The sequence below is a fragment of the Mus caroli genome, unplaced genomic scaffold (genome assembly GCF_978045245.1).
Source record: "Mus caroli unplaced genomic scaffold, Mus_caroli_1 scaffold_1, whole genome shotgun sequence".
Lineage (NCBI taxonomy): Eukaryota > Metazoa > Chordata > Mammalia > Rodentia > Muridae > Mus > Mus caroli.
In genome coordinates this window covers 179,095,019-179,122,265 of record NW_028227256.1, presented here as the reverse complement: position 1 = coordinate 179,122,265, position 27,247 = coordinate 179,095,019, and the positions used below count along the sequence as shown (strand labels likewise).

Sequence of the window (27,247 nt, the reverse complement as noted above, 5' to 3'; positions counted from 1 at the left end):
GTTTCATCTTCTTATTGTGTCCTAGATTTCCTGGATGTTTTGGGTTAGGAGCTTTTTGCCTTTCGAGTTTTCTTTGAATTTTGTGTCAATGTTTTCTATGGTATCTTCTGCACCTGAGCTATTCTTTCTTCTATCTCTTTTATTCTGTTGGTGATGCTTGCGTCAGTGACACCTGATCTCTTTCCTGGGTTTTCTAACTCCAGGGTTGTCTCCCTTTGTAATTTCTTTATTGTTTCTATTTCCATTTTTAGGTCTTGGATGGGTTTGCTCATTTCCTTTGCCTGTTTGACTATGTTTTCCTGTAATTCTTTAAGGGATTTTTTGTTTTGTTTTGTTTTGTCTTTAAGTGCTTCTACCTGTTTACCTGTGTTCTGTATTTCTTTAAGGGAGTTATATATGACCTTCTTAAAGTCCTCCGTCATCATCATGAGAAGAGATTTTAGATCTGAATCTTGCTTTTCCTGTGTGGTGGTGTATCCAGGACTTGCTATGTTGGGAGAGTTGGGTTCTGATGATGCCAAGTAACCTTGGTTTCTGTTGCTTATGTTCTTATACTTGCCTCCCACCATCTGGTTATTGATAGTGCTACCTGCCCTCGCTAATATCTGACTGGAGCCTGTCCTTCCTGGTTATGTCAGAACTCCTCAGAGTTCAGCTGTCTCTGTGATCCTGTGATTCTGGGATCCTGTGATCCTGAGATTCTGGGTGTGTCAGAGCTCCTGGGAGTCAAGCTCCCTCTGGGACCCTGAGATCCTGGTGTGACCAAGCTCCTGAGATCCTTGGATTCTGGGATCCTGGGCATGTTAGATCACCTTGGAGTGGAGCTTCCTCTGGGTGTTGTGGGACTGGCTGCAGAGTTCAGGTCCAAGGTCTGCTCAGGGCTTCAGCCCAGACCAGAAGGGAGGGCAGATTTTCTTAAAGTCAGAAAAGTTTGCTATTGTTTCTAGGTAAACCCGGGGTTATAAGGCCCTTTCTATTCTTTCCTAGTAATTTATCAAATTAGAAGAGAAGCTGAAACTTCTCCGGTCATTAGGAAATCTTTCAACCGCAAAGACTGTTGCTCTTTTGTTCCCTGAGCAATTCAATGTGGAGATAACATGGCAGGCCTGAGTGCAGGTGAGCCCACTGGGTGTACCCTGGCCTTCCTGATGCCAACAACTGCTTCAAAAGTTCTCATTAGGTGCTTGAGTGTCTCGTTTCTCAAATCTGATTGTCACAGGCTTTTTGCTAAAAATACCTTCTCTATCCAGAGCCCTGCTGTGCCTTGTGCCAGATTTATCCACCACTGAAGGACAGTGGGTGTTACAGACTCAAACACACATTGTCAGACTCCATGCTTCTGCTAACCTAACCTCAGGAAAGATAAATTTCACCATCCCAGCCGCCAGTCTGCCCCCAGTCCTCCAATCATAACATTGGTCGCTTTGGAGTCAAGTGCTTGCCACAAACTGTAAGGCTTTGGGGGAAGATCACTTGGGAAATTCCAGAGGTTTTACAAACTTCATGCCAGGACCCCAAGACAAGACTGAAGTCTTAATAATATAGTACCCAGAGAGTTGATATAGCTGCTCTATGGGGAGGTAGGTCACTGGAGGAAGGATGGATGTAGCAAGGGCGGGGCGGGGTTCTAATGAACCAAGGCTAGGTAGACTCTTTGACTGTTCCTGGCTCCTCTGCCCTGATCTAGGTACCAGATTTGGTCGTTTTCCCCAGTCTGGTTTTGCTGTAATAAGTTTGTTTGTGTGGTGGTGGTAGTGGTTGCTGCCGTTGTTGTTTTGGGGTTTTGATGTTGTTTGGGGTTTAGCTTAAGTTATCTGGAACTGGTTTCCACTGTTTTCTACCAAGAACCCTAACTGGTACGCTTTCCTGTTCCCTTCATATCAATTGGTTTCCACAAAATGGATTGTGGCTGACCCAAGTACCTAAGTGATATGTTTCCATTCCAGTAGCCCACACTGGTTTCCAGTTCCATTTCTGAATTCCCAAGAAAGAGACATCTCATCTTCCCACTCCGTCCCGTACACCCTCTCTCGGTCCAATGACATGTATCTGGGGCAGAGACACCGCACAGGATAACGTGGTAGCCAAGACCGCACATATCTAAAATATCTTAAAAACAGACACCTCGAAAGTTGCTCCCCACAAATGAATGGAACTTGAACAAGCGGGGAAGAAAAGCAGGATTGTGGAGAAGGTAAACATCAGCTACATGGTGCGTAGCCTGGGGAGGCTGTGGTGGTTTTGACCCACAGGAAAGGTTCTACCCAGCCCCTGGTGAGAGAGCGGAAGGATTGGCAGGAGGTGGGGCAGGGCGGGGCGGAGGGGGCGGAGGGAGGGATGGACTAGGAAGTCCTGCACACAGGAAGGAAGCATCCGTGTATGAAGAAAACTGGAAACCACCGAGCTTTTGTTGGTGGGAAAGGTCTGATGGTCTGTCCTCCATGAAAGGCATCGAGTTAGAAGAAGGTGTCAAGCATTTTAGAGTGTGTTGGGATGGAGGAGGAAGGAAAGGAAAACGGGGTTTCAGAATAGGATGAGCCGTTAGTATGCACACGAGAGAGAAAGAAAATCAAAATTACACTCAGAAACTCAAGCTTCTTGGTGGGGATACGGTGGGTCACGGATCTAAAAACACCCGATCGATCTAGAAACACCCCATCGATCTAAAAAGACCCAATCGATCTAGAAACACTCGATCGATCTAAAAACACCTGATCTATCTAGAAACACCCGATCGATAGATTGATCGATCGGAGGATCTTTTCTGTGCTCTCTGAGCTTTCCTTGCTTGCTGCTCTGTGGTCCCTACCCTTCGGGGCAGCCATGTGGGCGGTTGCCCCGGGGCCTCTGGGATCTGAGAGCTGTTTCTTCTTTGCAAGCATCACATACTTTATTGCTGACACAGCCCAGTGTCCAGCCAATCCTGGATGTTCGTCTTCTTACGCTGCCCCTTTAAGGCCCATTGCCCTCGCTCCTCTCAGCTCACTTTTGCTCAATTATTCCAGGACAGATACTCCTCCTTTCTATCCCCGTTCTCTTCCACTACAAACCAAAGCCAAAATGACCTTAATCATGAATGGGAAGTATTAAGTAGTTTCAATGACTCATCCATATTAGGAAAAGGATACCATATATTTGGAAATGTGATTGGAATATAAATATAATTGGAATATACTGGTCATTAAAGAAAAACAAAAAAACAGGAGCATATAATAACATATTAGCAAGCCTTGGGAAAGGCCCAAATTTTCCCTTTAGAATTTCCACCACAGTATCCATGTGTGTTTCAGCCTTTAATTAAATCTACTTTTCCACAGACACCATCATTCAGTAAAACTGAAAAACCTTTGTTAATAAATATCAATGATAGGACATTAAATTATTTCTATAAATACAAACATAACAATGAAAATGTTCTCTTACTATATTTTCTCACAAAAACATAATATGCTATCAATATTTTAAGTGTAAATGGCTTTAGTGGGCTAGCTCAGGAACCTGGCTACATGACATTTTAAAAATATATTAATTTATTTATTTACTTGCTTGCTCATTTGCTTATTTATTGAGGTAAGGGTACACATGGAGATCTGGGGGGGGAGAGGTGTAGAGATCAATATTGTGAAGGAAACATGAGATGGAGAGCCAGGCACCACAGACTTCTGTGACTCCTCAAAGAGTCTATATGGCATTAGGTATAAGATGGCTCCCAGAATACTGGTGAAACAGCAAAAAAAAGGACTTGAGGCCAGGGTGGTGGCTGCCTCCCCTGACTTCACAAAAACCCTAACAGGTGATGATGCATCCACGCCCCACGTCTTCTGAGTAACCTCATTAGGCAGGGCTTTCATTGGAGGATGGCAAAGATGTGGCAAAATACAAGGGTTTAGGAGATGAGGATTGGCTCAAACACTGTAGGTAGGCTTATGGGCTGTGCAATAAATTCAGATCAGCACCCTGATGCTGGTCTCCGGAGTAGGGTTTCCTGGGATTCATCCCATGACTCTGTTGCCTCTCACCCCCCTCCTCAGTCCTGTTCCCACAGAGATCAGACAACAACCGCAGGAGTTGGTTCTTTCTCTCTTTCTATCCGATGGTCCCAGGGCTGAACCTCAGATCATCAGGCTTGGTTTTTTTTTACCTCAATGACACGTTAATGAAAAACTACATTCTATCTTCAAACAGACTTTAAAGCTGATTTCTGGCAATCTAGTTTTTGAAACTCGAACACTGCTTAACTTAATGTGAAGGCTATTCTTGGTTGTCAACTTGACTATATCTGCAACTAAAATCCAAAAAAGGAGGGCACACCTGTGAGGGATTTTAGCTTAATATGTAGTAGAAAGATCCACTTCTCATCGGCATCTTTGGGATAGGAAGACACATCTCTAATCCAGATCCTCTGAACTGGGGGAAAAAGGCAGGCTTTAATCTGGATCTAGAGGCAGAGAGACAAGCCTTTAATCTGAACCACACCTCCTGCTGGGAGCCTATTTTAAGAAGAAGAAAATTTTGCTCTGTGCCTGCTTGCTCTTGCCTTGCTAGCAAGTCCAGTCTTTCGCTGGCGTTAGAGCCTACCTCTTTGGGATTCCGGTGCATAGTAAAGCCCAGCTGAGACATCCAGCTGGGTGGACTGAACACCTATTGGCTTCTTAGACTTCCCATTCACAAGCAGCCATACTTGGATTAGCTAGACCACAGCCTGCCATTCTAATAAATCCCCTTTCTATATAGAGAGACTCATTCTATGGGTTCCATTACTCTGGGGGACTCTTCTAATACAGTGAATGAAGGATCCCAGTGAGGAACTTGAGACTATTTCATTATTTTGAGCTCAGAGATAGAGAGTGAGAACGTGCAAGTTCTATATATATATGAACTTCCTTTTGTCAATATTCCATTGGCTTTGGTGAGCAGCCAGTTCTTTGTTTTTCTTAAGCAATCGTTATGAATTCTGCTAGCTCCCACAGTGAAAAAAAAAAACAAAAACAAACAAACAAACAAACTTGAGCTACGGGTACAAGTTTTACCACATGAGTTTTCTAAATATATTTATTAGTGCTCCTTCATTCCCCTCCAAGCTGGGTGCTTCGGTCAGGGTGTGCTCACCCCCTCCCCGTCTCTTAGCGTAGCACGGCTGTGTCAGACTTACTGTCCACACGGCCAGGTACAGCTGCATTTATTTACATTTTTTTACATGAATGAAACTCTTAGCTTGTTGACATTTTGGAGAAGCTAAAAATGTCCCTTTTAAACTCCTGCTCACAACTGCATCTGCATGGGTGGCAGCTGAATTAGCCCCACTTTGTAGCAGAGTTGATTTTCAAGGGAGATGTTTGCAGGGAAATGAAGGGCTCGGAACGCTTTATTACTGGGTGACACAGTAGGAGCTATTTTGGTTGTGTTTCAAGTTTCCAAGAGAAAATTTCAACTCGAGATCATGAAACAAAATCACAGGCACACAAGGGAAGGAGAGACGATGTATTTCTGGTCAGACTTCCCGCAGACTGCTTCCCCAGCCTCGGCATCACCTTGGTTTGAACTTGTGGCTATGAAAAAGATCAGACGATCTAGAACTCTTGCCACAGACTTCACAGCCAAGCTCCAATTACCCACACTGTGTGATATGGATAGTATCCGCTCATTTGTGGACATCCATCAAGAGGCTACTATGAATGAAACCCTGTGTGGTGGAGGCTGCTGGGTCACAGGGGTGGACGGAATCCAGCGGTTGCCCTCATGGAACTCAGAGTCTGGGAAGCAATTGACTGGAGTGCTGAGCAGAAGAAGAAACACTGCAGTAGAGAAGTTACAGGAAGAGGTGGGCTGGACTGCCGGTGGATTATACAGGGCATCGGCAAAACCACAGAAGTCGAAATGGCATGGTCAGGGAAGGATGTGGCGAGTGTGGGAACAGAGACAGGCACTGTGCATGAGAAAGGTGAAAAGGTGTTCAGGGCCAAGTCCTAGAGAGCCTTCAGGCCAAGGCCAGGAAGTGAACCAGAAACTGTGGGCAGAAGTTTTGAGAAGTCAAAACTCTCTGGCCATTATTTGATGATCATGAGACAGAGAAAAGAATCTGTTGGGACTCTTGTATGCCAACAAGTTGTGGAGATAATCCTGGAGAGCTAAAAGGAGCAGCAGCAACATCAACACAGTGTGTAGGCAAGCTCAAAGGCATGGAGGGCTCAGTCAGCAGAGAAAGAAGCCAGCTATGTGGCCTCTGGTTCCCTCTGTCCCTTTCTATAAGCAAAGGGTCGCCTGGCCCCACAGAAGGCTCAGCTCCTGTAGAATGAGGTCTTCTGAACAAAACAGCCACCGTCTTCAGCAAATCAGCTGTGCCTGCTTGCAAGAGACTATCCCACGAGGCCTGCTGCTTGTTGCTATAGAGGACGAAGGGGTGTGGAGCTTCACTGCACCCTCATCTAGGATTCCCATGACCACTCAGACGTTTGTGTGCAATTTTGCCCTAATTGGCTGTGGCCTCTAGAGGTGCTAGAGTACACACACTAGGGAAGATTGATTAACTAGAGGAAAGTGGGAGACAGGCGTGTCCATCCATGCCGCTATGAGAAGCCATCATCCCACTCTGAGTGAGACTTCCTAGTGCCGCTGCTTTGGTGGGGGGATGGGGGTGTCCCCCACACTCCTTATAACCCATCAGCTGAAGTCACTGGTTCACTAAGTAAAGCTTTGATGGAATCATACCTAGGGGCCTATGAGGAGGGGATAAATGTTTATTTACACTCTGCAGAGAAGGAATTCTGGCCACAGCTGCCAACTCCCGCAGCTATCACAGACTCTTCAAGCTCTGGAAACTGCTGGCTGCCTGTTCACCCTACAGAGTTAGCTGTAACAACCTGGTTGGCAATAGCCATCCATCTCCACTCCTTTTAGTTCCCTTACCCCTGTCCACAACCTTGGGGTGTCTCTGGTGGCCAGTGTCTGAAATCACGGTGTCACAAGGAGTCCTCCAGACCCTGTAGAACACACTTTTGTTGCTAGGTTTGCTGGTAACATTAAGTACTCCTGGCCGTGGCCAGGCCTTACTGTCAACCTCTGTAATCACACAGCACTCTCCTGGGTGTCTCTGCTCCACATGTCCCCCAACTCCCACTCCTCCGAGCCTATGCCCATGTCTGCCTCTAATGAGAATAACATTCATACTTAATTAGGGGGTACACAATGGCCTTATCATAACTTGGCTATATCTACAAAAGCCCTATTTGCTATTAAAGGCCTATCTGACCCCTTGAAGGTTAGGAGGACAATGTATCTTCTGGAAAGAGACAACTAAGCTCTAACTGGGTACTAGGAATCTGTAAGTGCCTGGTGATTCTGAACTGGCTGAATCTTCCAGGCAAGATGGCTACCACTGATCAGTATATACCAGTGTGACACCTGACATTGACTCTTGGGATAGGAAGAGATTTCAAAAGAAGAAAAGTCCTTTAGGGCTTGATCACTATGGATCCAATCTCTGCCAGTACCCAGAACATCAGTTCCTCTGGTGCAGCTGTGAGATGATAAGAAGCAGATGGGTCACATTTGTGGATTCTGGGCTTGCAGTATTCTGTCTGGAAAATGGCACCCGATCCACATTGGTGCTGACACAGTTTCTCTATACTCTGGAGCCCATGGTCTCCACATCCACAGATTTCAATCCAAAACCCAACTATCCCTGTGACCTGTGAGGCCACAGACGTGCTACTTGGATATATCAGGCTGGCAACAGGATTTTTTTTTTCTTCTCTCTCTCCAGCCCAAAGATTTCTTTTTTATATGTAAGTACTCTGTAGCTGTCTCCAGACACTCCACAAGAGGGCGTCAGATCTCATTATAGTTAGTTGTGAGCCACCATGTGGTTGCTGGGATTTGAACTCAGGACCTTCGGAAGAGCAATCAGTGCTCTGAACCACTGAGTCATCTCTCCAGCCCCTGGCAACAGGATTTTTAATAGGACAAAAATTAACTCATTGAATCAACAACCTAACTAAAGCATTATGTAAACCAGTCATTCTCACTCTGTGGGTTGCAGCCCCTTTGGGAGTAGAAACACCTTTTTTTTTTTTTTTTCTATTTTATTGCATCAAAGCTTCCAGCCCATGATAACACCACTAACATTCTAGGTGCTTCTTCCTCAGTAAAATTTCCCTGGAAATATCCTCACATGCATGTATGCCCAAAGACTCACTGTACTCATCTTCAAGTGATTCTGCATCCATTCAAGTTGACAATGAAGAATTAACCATTACAAGTCCATCCCTTATTAGCCAGGGCCCTCTTTAAACACAGCATCTTGAACCTCTGGGTCATCTCATAATGCAAAAACACAGTCAGTCCATCTCCATCTATCCAGTCTTAGCAGGTCTAATATTATTCAAAAGTCAGCCAGCCTGGGGCTGGGAAGATGGCTCAGCAGATAGGGCAAGTATTAACTCCTGCAGAGGCCCTGAGTTCTATTCCCAGCACTCATATCGGGCAGCTCTCAATCGGCTGTGACTCCAGCTCTAGGGGAACAGATGCCTCTGCCCTCCGTGGTACCTACAAACACACAGAGAATACACAAACACAGATAAACATTTACACATGCAGCTAAAAAGGGAATGTTCTCTGAAGGCAGCCAGGCTGTCCTCTCCTACTGCTCTCTCCATACTTCCCTCATCTCTATCTAAGTTCTGACCAGATCGCTACATTCTCCTGTCTGGAATGGCCTCTTCTGGGCCTTCTATCAGTATGAGTCAGCCAGATCGAGCCTTTTCTCACAGCCTAAATCTGGTTTCTCTGTTCCTTCACAATTCCTGAATGATTCCAGCCAACATAAACCTCTCCTGAACAGACCATTATATTTATTATAATGTTTATTCTATACATGATACCATTTAGTTCATTTTCAATGAATTTTTTACTCTCAGAATAAAGATAAAAGCCCTCATGTCCCTGCATTGCCTTGCTCAACCATGTTCACCGCTACAGTCTCCTTCCTCCACTCATGCAGGGCAACCTGGACTTCTAGGTTCAGAAGTGCAGGGTCCGTGGGACTTAAAAGTTTGTTTGGCCTAGCCTACTCTCTTTGCCAATATTACTCTCTCCAGAAACTATTCCAGAATCCCCTAGGTGAGTCTCTCTACTTTAGATGTCCGTATTGTCTAAAGTGTACACCAAACCTCATCAACTGATGTCAGTAGAGTAAATGGTGATTCACTGAACACCTACCTGTCCTGCTCTGGGCTTTGTGACTGCAAGGTCCATCCATCTCACTGCCCTTCAGTGGACCCCAGTGCCTGGCTCCACAGTTGTCACGTACAGGCATTTATTAAGCGTCTATTAAAAGAATGAAGAGATCAGTGTGACTGCAGACAAAGAACACTGTGCTCAGGGCTCGATTCCCACAATCCCGGATCTTACCCCTCTATGTCTTTAAGAATCAATGGTAAGAATAGAGAAGTAGAACCAGCAGAGATACCCTAAACTCGGCTGGCTCCATCACTAGGAAATCCACCCTGGGCTCTCCAGGGAGAAATCATCTCATCCCAAGGGGTAAAGGAAGCAAATTTTAAAAACAGGGTTAAAAGTCTAGCTCCAGGGCAGGGTCTTAGTTACCATTCTATTGCTGTGAGGAAACACCATGGCCAAGGAAACTTAAAAGAGAAAGCTTTCATCGGGGGCTTGTTTAAGTTTGAGAGGGTTAGTCTATTATTATCATATTAGGAAGCATGGTGGCATGCAGACAGGCAGGCATGGTGCTGGAAAAGTAGCTGAGTGCTTTCATCTGATCTGCAAGTTGCAGGCAGGAGGGGGGGAGAGAGAGGAAGAAGAAGAAGAAAAAGAAGAAGAAGAAGAAGAAGAAGAAGAAGAAGAAGAAGAAGAAGAAGAAGAAGAAGAAGAAGAAGAAGAAGAAGAAGAAGAGGAGGAGGAGGAGGAGGAGGAGGAGGAGGAGGAGGAGGAGGAGGAGGAGGAGGAGGAAGAGGAGGAAGAGGAGGAGGAGGAGGAAAAAGACAGAGTTGGGAGGGAGAGGGAAAGGGAGAAGAAGAAGGAGAAGAAAGAAGATGTGCCTGCTATGGGCTTTTGAAACCTCAAAACCCACCTCCAATAGCACAGCTCCTCCAACAAGGCCACACCTCCCAATCTTTAACAAACAGTTCCACTAACTGAGGACCAAGCATTCAAATGCATAAGCCTGTGGGAGCCACTCTCACTCAGACCACCATGGGGAAGAAATATGGTTTGGGCGCTTACTGCTTTTACAGAGGACCTGAATTTGGTTCTCAGCATCCACACAGCAGCCCACAACTACCTGTAACTCCAGTTCCAAGAGATCTGATAACCCCTTCTGGTTGGTCTCCTCACATGCATGTGGTTCACATACACTCACACAAACAACATCCACATTAAATACATTGCTACTAAATAAATACATAGTTTAGAAGTCTAATTCCACAAGAAGAGGTAATGGGGAGGGGAGAGACAAACTATCTTCTTTTTCTTCCATGAGGAGACTCTAGATTTAGAATGAGTCGTGACCAAAAAGCAAAATGGCTGGCTAGCAGAGAGGGGATGAGCTAGCAGAGAGAGGACGGGTTAGAAGAGAAAGGAGGGCACCAGCCCAGAGCAGAGGACCAGCGGAAGCAGTGGGTGCAAATAGGAACATACTATAAGATGAATGCATATAAGAATGTTCTAATAAAACACATTATTCTGTATGCTAAGAAAACTAATTTTAAAATAAAATACAACTGTGGCTCTGCATCTTGGGGGCTTCGTGGCTCCCATTTGGATGTCTCGCCCTTGTGCACCTGTCGGTGTAAGAAGCCTGATAGCATGGACTGCTGTGTTACAGTAAGTGTGGTTTCACAGTGAAAATGTCTCGGGAGCTTGAGAGCCTGTGACACGAATATTAATTAATACTGATAACAATGTTCTATAGTAACTACACTGAAACAGCCAAACGCAATTTGAAACCGACCTGTGACACCTCATTTACTTGATAAGCAATAAGTAATGGAATAATCACTTCAGAAAAACAAAAGGCGCACAGACAGCATAGTCAAAACATACTGTTGCATAATTAAGTTACCCAAATCAGCCCTTCCGGCTTATCCTCTGGCCCCCTCTGGCCTCCGAGTCGCCTTGCTCTTGGCTCTGGAGAACTTTGGAGGCTGCAGCCCCAGAAGACTGAGTTCCTTTCCTCTGCACCACACTATGAGGCTAGGGAACGTGAACTCTGGCTGAAGCAGTCTTGGTTCCCATGCCTACATCACCGTGTGGGGACTCAGGATTGTATGCCTGTGTTAGCTTTTCTTATTCTTTCTTAAGGGATGGGACATTTGTTTGGGTTCAGGGTTCAGATGCTAGAAGTGTGGTATAGAAAGCATGGTGGCCGAGTCACCGAGTCTACAGCAGCAGGTTCTCCCACGGTTGATAGGAAACAGCCAGCCTAGTCAGGAAGCAGGCCAAGCTATAACCCCCTAAGGTTCACCCCATGTGACCTCCATCCACCAGCTATGCCTCCCATTCTAGAGGCCCCACAACCTCCCAAAACTGCACCACCAGCTGGAACCAAACATTCAAAGCCATGAAGCTGCGTGGGGCACTTCACATTTGCTGCAACAACGTCTAAGCCCTCCTGATGCCTGTGCCGTGAAGACAGAGTCCACCATCAGAAAGAATATCCCGCCTTCAGCCGTGAGGCCTCACTGCACAGTTCAAGGGACTATGTAAACTACACTTTCCTTAGTACAGAGTCCATACCCATTGATGTGGGCATCGAGAAGGGACCTCCCTCCTCTGCCCCCCCTCCCACCTGTACCCTATAGTGCCCTCTACCCTGGTAATGTGGGAAGAACTCATAACCCTAGCTAACCTGCTTAAAGACACACAATTCAGGTATTTTATTTACAAGCAAAGCCGCTATTGGGCAGGTTTAGAGCTATACTAAGTTATGCCCCAGCTATGGAGTCCCTTGTTACCTGCTGTTTCTCCTGGCCACAGGCTCACAGTCCATCTCCTCTCATGGCTGCCTCCTCCACCTCTGTCTTTTTCTCCTCTCTCTCACACTTGATCCTCACATCCCACCTTTCTGCCTCCACTGCCCAAACACGGGCTCTAGCCTTTTATGGACCAGTTAAACTGAGGAGCGAGGTTCACATAGCATCCCTTGGAGGATGTGAGAACCGGCAGCCACGCCTTAAGAAAGCAGTGATTAGCATTTGAGTATGAGCAGAATCAGACCAAGCCACTACAGGTGATGCATAAGCCTCACTTGGAGTGACTATGCCAAAAGGCCTATGCGTGGACCTGAAAGAAACTCAGTCTCTCATGTCTCTCAGACTGACACATCTCTTTGAACTTGTTCTTCTTGCTGGTATTGACCCTTGGATCCCACTCCAACCTCACAGTAAACCCCCTGGCTGTTATGGAAAATCAAATCATTAAGCTTCTCTCCCCCTCTCACCCCTGGATGCTGCACTGTGACTCCCTTTCCATCCTTTCTTGACAATAAGTAAATAAACCCCCTGGCAGGCTGACAGAAAGAATTGATGCATCAAAAGGAGAGTTTCTCTGCCCACAAAGGAAGCCAGAGCAAACCAGAACTGTCCTGAGCTAAAACTCAAAACTAGAGCTGGTGCCCAGAATCCAGGAGGCCACCTGTTGGGCTCTGACACCCACGCTCACCTGCCTTCTCCTTCCAAAGCTGGACAGCCAGGTGGGAGCGTTTCCTATCGGGGTTATCTCCCCTCCCCTGACACACGGAGCAGACCAGGGAATGGGTAACACCAGCCGTCCATCTACTGCAGACACATGATCATGACCCTCTGGAAGATGGCAAAGAACCCCAAAGCTCTCCAAATTAGATTCTCGATTCTAGCGTTAGTATCCTGGGTGACCACTAACAAACTGGATAATCTCTAAAATTTGGCATTTTTTTGTGACAGTCCCCACAGGTGACATGATCATGTATAGCGCTGGGCAGGTAAGGCAGCATATCCCTGTAGCCCTACAATAAAAGACAGGAAGACATTATCTTTAAAGATGGTTTTGTCTTTATATTCTGATTATAAGATACAATGACACAGAAAACCACTATATTATAACCATGGTAGAAAAAAATTGTGAAGTACAAGTGACTAAAAACCCCCAATCACCTGTAACCCTATGACCCAAAGGTAGCCAGACCTTTAGTCCTGTGTAAAGATACAGACATAGATACATGTACATGCTTGTGTGAAAACATTGCTATGTGTCATATCCTGTTTTTATTGCCTGTCATTGTATCAATGTCAAGTCTCCATGACTCTTAAGTCTTTTTAGAAACATTTTGCATGAAGCTCTGCATAATTGTTTCATCATAGACTTTTAGCAAAATCGTGTGCTATAAATACAGAGCGGAGCTACTGGTAACAATGTGTTCATTAAACAGAGCCTGGCGTCAGCATGTGCCAGCCGGTTTCAGGGTTTGCTGCCCCAGTGACAACCCTCAAGCAAAGCTCACAACTGATCCAACAGCCATTTCACTGGGGCTTCTGGGAAATGCAGAAGGCAATTCACCCCTATGGTAAGGAACAGCTCTCTCGTCTGAGATTAGAGTTTAGCTCTGTGGTTCACACAATGCCTTGAAAGGATGGTGGATAAATAAACTTGGATGTTTACAGTGTTTGCAGACACAGGAATGACAGCAGGCTAAGGATATGCAAATGCAAATTCCTCCCTGTTGTGCCTTCCCCAAACAGCACAATCCCCCGGTTCTAAAGATTTCGTCTTTCCATCTATGGGGTACCACCCATACATGGCTGCGTCCACAGTGAGTACTCAAGTTTAGTGAGCTTTTTTAGCACTGTCTTGGCCTGCTTCGGCTGCTATAACAAAAGACCATAGCCAGAGATAGCATACAAACACCAAAAATATCAGAAGAATTGCCCGTGTTGGAGGAATGGTGTCTCTGGGGGATGGGCTTTGAGGTTTCAAAAGCTCATCCCAAGTCCAGAGTCCAAGTCCAAACCTGCAACTCAGGAAATAACTCTCAGCCATTTCTCCAGCACCATGCCTATGCCCTACTATGATGGAAACGGAAGAACCTCTGAAACCATGAGCAAGCCTTCAATTAAATAGTTTCTTTTATGAGAGTTGCCTTGGTCATGGTGTCTCTCCACAGCAATAGGATAATGACTAAGACAGCATATAATTCATCATAAGCAAAACAACAACAAACACCACTATGGTTATGTAAATCCACTGTGCCTGTCTTGGCCTCTGACCCACAACTCTGCACTGTGTCAGGCCCAAGCCCATTGAAACAGAAGACAGAGGGAGAACTACAGTGTTCCCCAGGCATTGGTTGCTACTTTAGTGGCAGAAGGTGGCTTGGACAACCCTTCAAAATAGCCTTGAGCACTCCTTCTCATGGATACAGCAGACCTACCTAGTCCTCCTTCATGCTTCCCTTACTCCCATGCTGTGGGTTCTCATCCTCTGACTATTAATTGCACACTTTCTTGTTGCTGTTCTGAAACCTTCTACTTGGCTTTTGGTTCCTCCCATCACACCCCAAGGAACCCATCCTTCTTAACTAGTTATATGTTGGAGTACTACAGAGTGTCCAACACACTCAATGCACACTGAGCCGTATTTACATGTGCCACAGAGAACTCTGACCTGGGGTTCTCAATTACAAATCTCAGAAGCCAAACTTACACGTTCATAAACGATGTGTGACTATTTTTTGGTTCATGTACCTAACAAGTTCAGGGGTGTTACTGTCTCCAGAGCTTGGATGAGGGGTCCAGCTTCACCCTATTCCATCCCCTTACCCTGCTTTCACTTCTCTTGGCAAATGTAGGCAACTGCTTCCCCTGCAGCTTTACCCCCAGGGACCCCACTCTCATGCCTCCTCACCCATTAGGAACACAGAGAATGAGGCATCTCTCCTCTACAGGGTCTCAATTCTTCAGGAACTGAATACCACTGCAGAGGTCCCTGGCTCGGGCTATTTGCCAGCTGTGAACCAGCTCCTGTGCCTGAGGGAACACCATCGTGGCAGAGTCCTTCCCTCTCCAGTCACAGGTAGCCCAGAATGATATCTCATTTTGTATCCAGTCCCCTGATGAGGGACCTCTCAATGAGCTCTAAATATAGCACATCGTAGTTTGACTACCTATAAACCAAACCGTGAGTGTGAGTGTCCCCAACACACGTGGCGGACAAGAATGAGAAGACAGAATGACAGCATAGAGCCTCTGCTTTCGAGATACACTCTCTCTCTATTAGGATCATTACTTAAATCCTTCCCGTCATCTGGCTGCAGGCCAATGCTATACACAGGTGCCGCCTGTCCCCTTCCACCATGTGGCTGGTGATCTTGCTCTGAGGGAATACCTTTCATGTCCAGGAGGTCCCTTGCTGCCTCCCACCCTGCAGGAATGCCAGGCCAACCCCTGCCCCTCTCTGATTTCACTCTGATCTCCCCCCCCCCCCCCGTCTCATCACATGACAAGGAACTAGCCTGCTCCAGCCCTGCAAGGCACAGGATTGCCTGGCTTTCAGCATCCAAAGACACAAAGGGCCTCTTGTGTGTAAACAAAGACTCATTTCTTCCCTGGCTACCTTCAGGTGGGCCAATTCTGAGAGAAGCTGGCCTCTTGTTCACAGAAACTCAAGACTTTCAGGAAATACCTCTCACACTCCACAGCCTGGCAAGTTCCAAGTACTTGAGTAATTCCACCCTTGCTATGTGGTCCAAGATGGGATAGACAGCAACTTAACTACCTGTTTTATTAGAACACAACATGGCTTCGACCATCTGAGCCCAGGATGGAACTCCTCACTTGCTGCCGTCCACCTCATCTTCAATCAACCGGTTCCAGTTTTAGAATCTATCTTGACATTTTATTACTTGTTTCTGGTCCCTAGCAGGAAGTAAACCTGTGCCACACTAACCACTGAGCCATCTGGTCTAAGTCTGTCAGCACTGCCTTCAGGGGTCTGGGAGCTTAATCTGGACCCATGTTTCTCCATTGGCTTGTAGAGAGAATCTCTTGTGCACTGTGTGGAAGCTTCACCTGTCAATAAAAATGCTGTTGGCCTATTTATTCGCTCAGGCATGAAATAGGGAGGTGGGAATTTCAGGACAGAGAAAGGAATTCTGGGATAGAAACAGGCTCTGGAAGGGGACTTGCCCTGAAATGCTGATGAAGACAGTTGCAAGAACCCTGAGGAGAGGTAAGAAACCACGAGGCACTCATAGAACAAATGGGCAACTGAGTTATGAGTTAGTCAGGGAACAGGCCCAAGCTTGTGGCCTAAGCATTTATTCATATATAGTTCAGTATCGGGGTTGTTATTTCGGGGTAGGTGGGAAAACCTGAGGTTACATTGGCTCTTGGTTCTTCCCCTTTGGTTGGCTTTACTTGATCATTTATTCATCAGGCAGGCAAACCGGTGTACCAGAGTTCCAAGCTGAAATGTCATATCCTCAGACAGCACACGGTAAGAACTTATCTTCCCAGTACTTCAAACAGGAGCCCTGAGAACTCAAAAGTCCACTTCTGACGTAGGCATGACATAGGCATGACAGGTAGGCATGACGGGTGGGCAGGTCATGAGAACCAAAGGTGTTCTCAACAGTCACTGATGACTTAAAAGCATCATCTCAAAATGTGTACAAGCATCTTTTCACCCTTCCCTGTCTCCTCCCCATCCTTCCAGATAGGATCTCAGTGCTATGTGCCAAGCCGCTTACCTGGTGTCAGTCCTTTCTTACCTCAACCACGCGTCATACATGCCTTCCCACTTCCTACAAAGATGTTAACTTAGAAATCTGACAAAATGAGGGCCGGAGAGATGGCTCAGCTGTTAAGAGCACTGGCTGCTCTTCCTGAAGTCCTGAGTTCAATTCCCAGCAACCACATGGTGGCTCACAACCATCTGTAATGGGATCTGATGCCCTCTTCTGGTGTGTCTGAAGGAAGCTACAATGTACTCAGATAAATAAAATAACTTAATAAATCTTAAAAAAAAAAAAAAAGGAAGAAAGAAATCTGACAAAATGAAATGACAAAGACAGCTATACAACTATCTCTGCTGCTTTTTTGCAGAACACTATAGACAATGCCACAGACGTTCGGGATTTCTATCTCTTGTATCTGGAAGCACCCTATCTTTTCTTATAGCTGTTCTCCACAAACGTGCTTCTTTTCATGCAGTGTAGCAAGAGACAGTAGCTACTCTGTCCATTCCTTTGCTAGGGAAAAACATCTGAACACTCACCATACCACAAGACTAAAAAAGGACACAAGCCTGGATTCTTCCTGTCCCACACTGTCACCTTTGTCCCTTATTATTAGATAGAGTCGGCCTTATAAAACTGATGGTTAGGGTTATGGAGGCTGAGAATCCACACAAGCTGCTGCTTGCAGTTAGGCAACCAGAGGACTAGTGGTGTGGATCACCCCCAACAGCCAGAGATGATGCTCAGAGGCAGCTCTGCTGCAAAGCTCCCCACAGGGGGCTGTGAGTTCATTTCTCAGGTGCACAAACCTTGCCCCCCTGCACACAGCTCATAAGCATCCCTCAGTTATCCACTCTGCAATAGTGGAGGAAGCCATTATGGTGCTGACTGTCCCAACCACATAACTCTCTGAGCCCCACCTCCCCAGACCCATGCCACACCTAGGCTTATCTTCACTGTGGTCTCTGTGATGTCAGCCCGATTTTCAGCCCCAGCATAGACTTGCTGAGCAAATGTACACTTTTCCTTAGAGGAAAAAAAAAATATGTTCTGAAAGACAATGCACTGAATGCCAGTCTATGGGAGTAAGCAAACAGGTAGAACAAGCCAAGGCCTGGCCCATCCACAGAAACACTGCACACCCTGTGAGAAAAAGGCTGGTTTATTAGACAGCTCAGCCTGAAGGTTGAAGGTCCCAGTTCTCAATCCCTGCGCCAGAGCCAATGGCACGTGAGCAGCCTTTCTCTGAGATCCATGCTAATGTCTGCACGGCCTGTGGAGGTTCCCCCAAAACACCTCAGTAGGTCAGGAGAACACACTGGACTGGACTGGGGACAGCATAAGAGGCTAAGAAACAGAGAAATCCAACACCCTGTGGCCAGAACAGCTTGGCCAGCACTACATGCAGGATGTCCTCACCCCAGGGCCTCTGAAACATCCCTACCCAACTCCAAATTACCCTTCCCTCCCTTACTGCTAAGAAAGGAGCCTGCTGGAGGAGGAGGAGAGCCAACCTGCTTCATACCTAGCACCTCTGAGAAAACTGAGGCAGGGCCCTGGGAGGCCTCCCCATAGCACAGCCTGGAGAGAGAGCGTCTGGCAGGGATGACACGGTGGCAGAGGGTAGCAAAAACGTACTGCAGAGTTTGCAGTCTGTCCCCATCTGCGCTGTACTGTTCCATCGATGGCAGGCACTGAACGGCTCATCTGTTCCTGCCAAGCAGACCCACTTGCAGTCCAGGCTGTCTGGGAAAGTCTGTAGAAAGAAGGAAGGCCAGGTTCACTGTCTGGAGTCTCCCGGAACTTGCACGGTCCAATCCAGAGGTAGAATGCCCGTTGCCCTGCATGCTAGCACTTACTCTGACACATCTGGATTCCAGTCTCCAGTGCTACGCTCTGAGAGTCCAAAGTCTCATGGGAAGTCCACATATGTGACCAAATGTAGTTGAATATGAAGTTAGAAAGGTAAACTGAATCCGGACTGTGCCGGAAGGTCTTGAATACCAAGCCAAACGTGCTTACAGCATATCTCTCCATCTATGGCCTCTATTTTTATGGTTGTAAAACTTGATCCAGAGAGCGTAGGAAGGAAACATTAAAGTTCTGAATATTTATGCAACTGAATGCATAACAAATTAGCCGGTTCAGTCTAGGAACTTGCAGGCTGAAATGCAGATTAGAGGTTGCGTCCATGTGTTGCAATGTACATAGACTGTGCCTATGCAAGACTGGAAGAGCATTGGGGATCACAAAGGAGCTCGTAAGACAGCTGGAAAGTATGGATGGACAGGAGGACATGCAGCCAAAGGAATGGACAGTGTGCCACTCTAACCATGGCTCCCCAGCAGAGACAAAGTAAGCCAAGGGTCCCTGGTGAACAGAAATTGGCAGTCCTACCCACAGGACAGAGCCATGGGTCTCACAAGCTTCTGGTTCAGCTGAGGGATTTGGGAAGTCAGTGACACCCCCTGTGGGTGGGGCGTTTTCACTCCCTGGTGTCCCGGGATGCATCCTGGAAAGCATCTGGAAAGGGAGCCTATTGTTTAACCCTGAGTTACTCGAAGGATGTGGTCACAAGATCTAACCAATCACAAGTGCGGGGGGGGGGGGGTTGGGGGAGGAGCTACTGGGACAGTCATGAGGAAGAGGGATGGATGCAAACATGCCAAGAAGTTCAGGTAGAGAGTGACAGGTGGACAGTACAGTGGTCAAAAACCTCAGCATCCCTTGTAGCTGGGCTGATTGTGGAGTCTGATGAGCCCAAGGTTATAATAATAAGGTTGGCATGTGGCCCGTACTCAAAACCACCTGTCTACTACCAACGAAACTGAGAACCATGAAACCGCACAGTGTTTTACGTCTCCAGCCTCGGTCCTCCCACAGATGCCTGGGATTTGGAAGCACTTGCAGCTGGTCCTCCTATAGAGCTCCTAGAGCTTTATTTCATTTCCCCAGTCCCCACAGCACGTCCCTTGGCTAGAGCTATTAGTCATCCTGGGGTATATGAACTGGGCAGAGGGAGACTCTAGAGCATGGGAGAACCCAAATTTCCCATAGGGTGCAAAGCTAAGTGTGTCCAGCAGAGGCCCCTAGCATGAAAAGAAAGGAAGTCTCTTGGAAAGTCGCCCTTAAAGGCCTTTGGTACTTAACGAAGCTTGGATGGGCACCAACCTAAGTGGTAGGAAAGACAAGAGCCCTCAGCTGAACCCCACTCGGATTCCCTGTCTCCATCTGGCAGACTACAATATTTGAAGACCCAAGAAGAAGATAATCTTATTTTTCCTTTTTTGTTTCTTTGTGTGTTGTCTTTTCTTTTGTCCTTTTGTGTTTTCCCTCATTTCCTTTAGTATACTTTTCTTGTTAATTTTTATTTGCTTTCTTAAAAGATTTTTCTTTTAGTCTTCTTCTTAACATTTATTTAATGTCTGTGCATTTGTTTTCTTTACCGTACTACCAAAATGTTTTATCTATTTGGTGTTATTGCTGTAACCACTGTTTATTTTCTTCATTCTGCTTAGTATTATGAACTGATCCTCAAAAAACCTGCCACTGAAAATACTCCTGAATAAACCGGAAGAAATGGTTATAGCAAGAGATGCACGAATCACAAAACAGAAACTAAAGAAACAGGGCGAGCAAGACAACACCCTAACTTCCAAATCAGATGCTCAGATGCTGACTACAAGAACACAAGCATGGATGGCATGCTGGGCAAAGAATTCAAAAGACTACTTTAAAAATCATCAACGACTTTAGGGCTGGAGAGATGGCTCAGTAGTTAGGAGCACTTCCTGCTGGGTATCATATTGAGTTACAAGCCATTCAGGGATACATAGAAAGTCTGTATGTATACATATATACATATACATCAAATAATACACATATATGAAAAACAAAGTCATTTCAAGGCAAAAACAAACTAAAGAAATTCATGACCACCAAGCCAGCATTACAGAAGCTATTTAGAGAAAAATCTTACAGACCGAGGAAGTAAAACAATCTCAATCGTGAGAGCACAGGAAAGAATAAATGTCATGACAGATATAGCTGAATACATGAGAACTAGACGAGAATCAATTATGTCTAAATCAGTGAGTAAGAAAATCCATAGCTGCATAGGAGAGAAAGAGAAGGTCAGGGCATGGCCAAAACCACAGCAATCTGCAAACCCACGTCAATCATGGTGCTCCACATAAACAGTGTGAGTGCTCCAGTTAAAACATGTCCACTCTCTGCCTAGAGTAAGAAGCAAAATCTGACGGCTCCTCAGTTAAGAGCACTGGCTGCTCTTGTGGAGGACCCAGGTTCAGGTCCCAGCACCCACATGACAGCTCATGGCCATCGAAACTCCTGTTGGAGAGCATCTAACACCCTCTTCTGGCCTCCTTGGGCACTGCATGTAGACATGTATTCAGGCACAACGCCCATATGCACTGTACCACACAGGAGCCAGCACCTCCTCTTTCCGCCTTTGATGCCTTTAAAAGAATTTCCTGCCTATCTTCCTAAACATGGAAGGTAGAAAATGCACCCAAAACTCTGCCAGAAAGAGTTTTATATTAAATTTGCTGTGATGATAAGCAAGATTAACAAAGGCTTAGCCATAGTAACCAAATACAAGAGGAAAAGCCAATTTAATACAATTAGGAATTGGTATTACAAAAAATACCATTAGAATCCAGAAGATCACCAGAGAGTATTTTTGAAACCATGTAGTCTAAAAAATTGAACATCTAGAAGAAATGAATAGGTTCCTCTATATATTGTGACACATCAAAATTAAATCAAGAGGATATTAGCAACCTAAGATCTACAGTGAGGAACAAATCTGAATCTGTGATAAACAGTCTCCCAGCAAAGAAAAGCTCAGATCATATGGATTTGATGCCAGATTAGATGCACAGGGTGGGAACGCCATCAAACCCATCTTATGAAGTCAGTATCAGCCTGATATCAAAATTGGCTAAGGATATATCAACAACAGCAACAAACTATAAACCAATTCCCCCAATGAACACAGATGTAAATAAAAAGAAAAGACAAGGCATATGAGAGGAAGGGAGGTCTTTAATCCGTCACATTACAAGGGACAACGATGACAAGTACTCATGTCTCACAAGCTAACAGTATGTAAGTTATCAACTCGGTTTGAAATGTTGCTTTTCATATTGGGAACAAGAAATATAATCGGAAGTATAAATTGTCCTTGAGATATTCATTAATGACTATAGTAAAGCAAGACATTGCAAAGTACACTTGCATTATCTTTCCCACATTTTTAATTGATAAACACATGCTTTACAATGTGCATAACATATTGCTGCTATAATAGAGGCACAAAATTGCATTAAATGCACATATACCTGCCATGAGGACACATTCAATGCTGCTTGCTGCTGACAATGGGGGACAAAATGGGCTTGGGAGCCACTTTCCTAACCCCCTCAGAAAGTCTCATCCAAACCCTCCCATTCTTGCCAGGGAGGCTCACATCCTCAGTGGGAAAAAAGGAAAATGGTTTAAAAGAATGATCTTAAGCAAAAAGAATACAGCTAGAGGACCCCTAAGACATGACTCTAAAACATATTCCTAAGCTACAGTAATGTAAACAGTCTGGTACTGGCATACAGAGATGGTGACAGACAGATGGTGTCTTAGTCAGGGTTTCTATTCCTGCACAAAACATCATGACCAAGAAGCAAGTTGGGGAGGAAAGGGTTTATTCGGCTTACACTTCCATACTGCTGTTCATCACCAAGGAAGTCAGGACTGGAACTCAAGTAGGTCAGGAAGCAGGAGCTGATGCAGAAGCCATGGAGGGATGTTACTTACTGGCTTGCTTCCCCTGGCTTGCTCAGCTTGCTTTCTTTTAGAACCCAGGACTTACCAGCCCAGGGATGGCACCACCCACAATGGGCCCTCCCCCTTGATCACTAATTGAGAAAATGCCTTAGGGCTGGATCTCAAGAAGACATTTCCTCCTTTTTCTGTGATAACTCTAGCTTGTGTCTAGTTGGCACACAAAACCAGCCAATACAGATGGAATGTAGGAAGAACCTAGAAATAAAGCACACATGGCCAAATAATTCCTAATTTCTAACAAAGGTGCCAAGGACATACATACCCTTTGGATTTTTTTGGTTGGATGGTTGGTTGGTTGGTTGGTTGGCTAATTGGTTGGTTGATTTTTTGAGACAGGGTTTCTCTGTGTAGCCTCTGGCTGTCCTGGACATAGCTCTGTAGACCAGGCTAGGATTAAAGATATGTGTCACCACCACCTGGCTCAAAAATGTAATCAATAGGTTGGGAATGTAGCTCAGTGGTAAAATGTTTGCCTAACATGTGCAAAGCCCTGGATTCAACCTCAGCACAATAAAGAGTAACTCAAAATGGAGTCAGGCTTAAATGTAAAACCCCTAAGTCGTTTGTCCTAGGGCAGAAGTCTGGGCAAGTATTTTTGTTAAGCAGGGGAATAAAAGCACAGACATCAACACTAGGCAAATGGGATGAGGTCACAGTGAATGCTTCTGCACGGAAGACAGACAACTGTCAGAGTGAAGAGGCGGCTTTCAGAATGGAGCTCTGGGAACTACCCAGCCAATAAGGGGTTAACACCAGACCATGCAAAGACGCAGAAACAGTAACAAACCATAGTCACTCAATCCAAGTGGTGGTAGAGCGCTTTGGTAGAGTGCTTGCCTAGCAGCACAAGGCCATGGGTTCAATCACTGTACCACCAGATAGATAGATAGATAGATAGATAGATAGATAGATAGATAGATAGATAGATAGATAGATAGATAGAGATACATACATACATACACAGACAGATGGACTGACTGACTGACGAACACACACATAGGAAATGGTCAGAATGAGCATTTCTCATAGAAGCTGTGTGGCATCTTCCTCTCTTTTCCCATACATGCACACATTTACATTCATACACAGGATGGGATACCTATTCAGCTCTAAAATGTAATCGGGCCGTCATGTGGTCAACACAGATGGACCTGGAGCACATAATATTCAGGGAACTAAGCCAAGTACAGAAAGACAAACACTGCGTCTTTCACTCTGCTGAAAATGCTGAGCCCACAGAAGGAGAAACTAGAATGGTGGTCCAGAGGCTGGGAAAGGACCCAGGCACTGGGGGTGGGGGGGTGATAAAAAGAGTGGCTAGTGGATAGGATACATAGTCTCAGCCAGACAGGAGGAAAGGGATCGGATACTTCATTACACAGGACAATGTTCATAGCAGTATTCTATTGTATAATTCAAAGTAGTTAGAAGAGATTTTTAATTCCTTATCACAAAAAACATAAGAAACATAAATATCCTGAGAGATCAAAGGCACCCTATAACGATGGACCATCAGCATCTGTCCAAACACACAGCTGCTGCCAGCACCGTAAATGGGTGGCTGCTTCCCAACCCTGTCAGAGATCTGCTAGTTTAACTGGACTTTTAGCTCTTTGGAGCCATAAAGACCCCAGTCAAATTCCAGCTCTGTGACTCACTGAGATGTGGGAGAACTAGAGACAGACCAGTCCTCTGGCCTGTGCAGACACGGAAACAAAATTGGCTGGGGGAGGGGGGTCAGCCTCCGGGAGCGCTTCTATGTTGATGTTAATTAAGATGTGTTTAAATTATGTGCAAAGTGGGGCAGGCATGTGCACATGAGTGCAGGTGCCTGTGACAAACGAAGGACTCAGATGAGCCGGAAGCTGAAGTTGCAGACAGCTGGGAGCTGCCCCTTGTGTGAAAGCAGTACCGGCTCTTAAAGGCTGAGCCATCTCATCCGCCTGATGTTAATTCTTTAATATATAATTTTCAAAAATATTAACGTCGCATTTGGATAGTTGGTGTCTTTATGTAGCTTTTACAAAAATGGGTGTTAAAATACTAAGTAAACGTAAGATAGCTAGATTTGTGTGTCCGCTACTGGGGAGATGGAGTTTCAGAAATGTGCTAAAGGACAGCCTGGGCTAAAAGGCCTTAAATGCTTGGGGTCAAAACTCTGCAGCTATTCCCAGCTTGTGCACAAATGAAATCATTGCAAAGCCTTTGAAACAACTGCAGGACTTGGACAAGCACGCCTCTGCCCTAGAGCATCACCCCTGGGGTCCTAAGCTCTGTCTGGCCTTGCTTTAAGAACTAACAGGAATCTAAGATGGTTCTGCCTTGTAGGGTGACAGACTCTGCTACTCTGTGGAGGCGAGGCCTGGGTGTGTGTGGGGGGGAGTCACAAAGAGTGCACTCTACTGTGCGCTGTGGGAATCTACTACAAGAAGTGTCCAGTTACAAGGGAAAGGGGGGAGAATGGCTCTGGGCTCAGGCCTGCCGGGCATGGTCCGCGGGCCAACTGTGCGGGTTTGGCGCCCCCTACTGTCCCTTGCCGGAGACGGACATCTGTGCCCTGGAGGCTCACCGCGGGCGAGCTCTAGGTTAGAGTTAGATCTTGCAGAAAGGCACCTGAACCCTCAATGGCTAGAATCCAAGAAAGCAAAGGAAACCGTGTTGGAGCCTAGAAGTGCCAACAAACCGCGTGGCTCTCAGTATTTCTCCCACGCCACTACACTGCTCACCTGAAGCCTGAAAAGAAGCAGGACCTGGGAGAAAAACTCCAAATCTCTTAGGGCAATCATTCCTCTCTAGACTCAGAGTTCTTGGGTGTCCCCAAAGCAGAATTGGTTTTTGCGCTAACCCCAAAGGAGCCTGAACAGACACACAAAAGCTTCCAGACATTCTGTAAGGATCAGCCAGTCAGCCTAGCAGTGACCTGGGGACCCCAGGAATGGCTCAAAGGGATATGGGCTTTAGACTGGGTCCTTGTTCTCCAGGAACTTTCTAGAGAGGGAGAGGGGAGGGAGGGAGAAAGGAGGGGGAGAAAGGAGGGGGAGAAAGGAGAGAGGGAGAGGGAAAGAGGGAGAGGGAGAAGGGGAAGGAAGAGGGGAGGGAGAGGAGAGAGGGGAGAGGGGGAGAAGGGGGAGGGGAAAAAAGGAGAAGAGAGGAGAGGGGAGGGAGAAAGGGAGAAAGGGTGAAATGGCCAGTGGTACTTGCTGCCATTTACTGAGCCCAGCAATTTTCCTCCATCCCCGAGAGAAACAGCAATGTTATAGGTCAAAAACTTACCCCAGTAGAAGAGGAGTAAAGATGGAGGGACTGAGGTTCACAGAGACCAGAGAGCACAATTAAAGCAAAAAGGGCCAGTCTTCAGCCCTGACTGGTCCCAACCCCACGCTGTCCACTAGCATTGTCCGATTACACACATGGAAGGTAGACATAGAGGACACGTGCCCTGGGTGACAGTGGTCACCCTGGGTGACAGGCTGGTGGGTGGGGTACGGTGAGAACGTGCAAATGTTTAACTCCTGTCTTTCAAAACAAACAAGGGTCAGTGGGTCTGGAGAAATGGCTCAACCATTAGGGTGCTTGCTGTTCTTCCTTCCAGAGAACCAGGGTCGGCTGCTCACACACACACACACACACACACACACACACACACACACACCACAGAATTGAAATTTAATCATAAAAAGAAGTTTTTGGAGTCCAAAATACATTGGTAGGATGTTGTTAGCAAGACTATTTTAAGGACCAAAGGTAGATTAGAGTCTTTGCTCAACAGCCACCTGTCCTTGATTTTATCCACAGCTTGCTCTCTTACAGGCGTGCGCTCTCTCTCTCTCTCTCTCTCTCTCTCTCTCTCTCTCTGTCTAGTAAAATGTTAGTTGTGAAAGTGTTGATATTTATTCATTTTGGGTTAAAGATAACAGACTGTTCATTATCTTATTTTCTGTGTAGCTCTATATTTATTTTTTTCCTAAGTGGTATTTCCAGAGAAGAAGCAGAGAAGATGAGTGTCTTCATGTGACATGGTGACACCAGTGCGGCCACTCAGCTGTCACAGAGCTTCACCGGCCCAGGCCTCACTTTGCATGAGCAACCCTTCTGTCTGGGGACTTCTGAGCAGTTGACAAACATGAATTAATGGCACCTCCTGTCACCTCCTAAAAGTCAGAAGGGCACGTGACAGACTGGTGGAGACCGTGCCTGGCCTGACCTCACACTGACAGTTACAAGCTGAATTGAGAGTGCATCTGAGACTCAGGCTCCAGCCTGAGCAGAGCTGAGGTAGAGTCTCCCCACATCCTGGGCTGTAATAGCTTCAGGGTGCAGTGTGGCAAGATGCCAGCCTTCCCACCCTCACATCGAGCCCCGGTGAAGATGTCTCCTTCCATAGGCAAATGGAGATCTCCTTCAGGAACAGCCATGTCCTCTGTCCTCTATCTTCCATGCACATCCAGGCTTGTGAAAATGCTGGGCTTGCGGTGGCATAGAATAGCCGTTTTTCTGTGACCATCTCAGGAAGAGCAGGCACCTATTTGCATGGGGACAGTCATGGGAATTTGTGGGGAGCCTGGTGAGAGACCCCCTAATCCACAGTCCCACAAGTCTGTGGGCTTTAGTTGTACAGGCCCAGAACCCAGTCTTAAATTCTTTTTTTTTTAAGATTTATTT

The 27,247-nt window shown here is 46.1% G+C and overlaps 1 long non-coding RNA gene across 3 annotated transcripts; it reads right to left on the bottom strand.

Moving 5' to 3' along the window:
* Positions 1-8,204: 8,204 nt before the first annotated feature.
* On the bottom strand, positions 8,205-26,042 carry LOC110302250 (uncharacterized). 3 transcript variants are annotated; one of them, XR_003837998.1, is made up of 4 exons: positions 25,859-26,042; positions 18,249-18,479; positions 9,217-9,324; positions 8,205-8,544 (listed from the first exon to the last, which is right to left on the bottom strand). It is a non-coding gene; the product is annotated as an uncharacterized LOC110302250 (long non-coding RNA). The 3 variants fall into 3 exon arrangements; XR_002378788.2 differs by having other exon boundaries at positions 18,362-18,479; XR_003838000.1 differs by lacking the exon at positions 18,249-18,479.
* Positions 26,043-27,247: the final 1,205 nt, after the last annotated feature.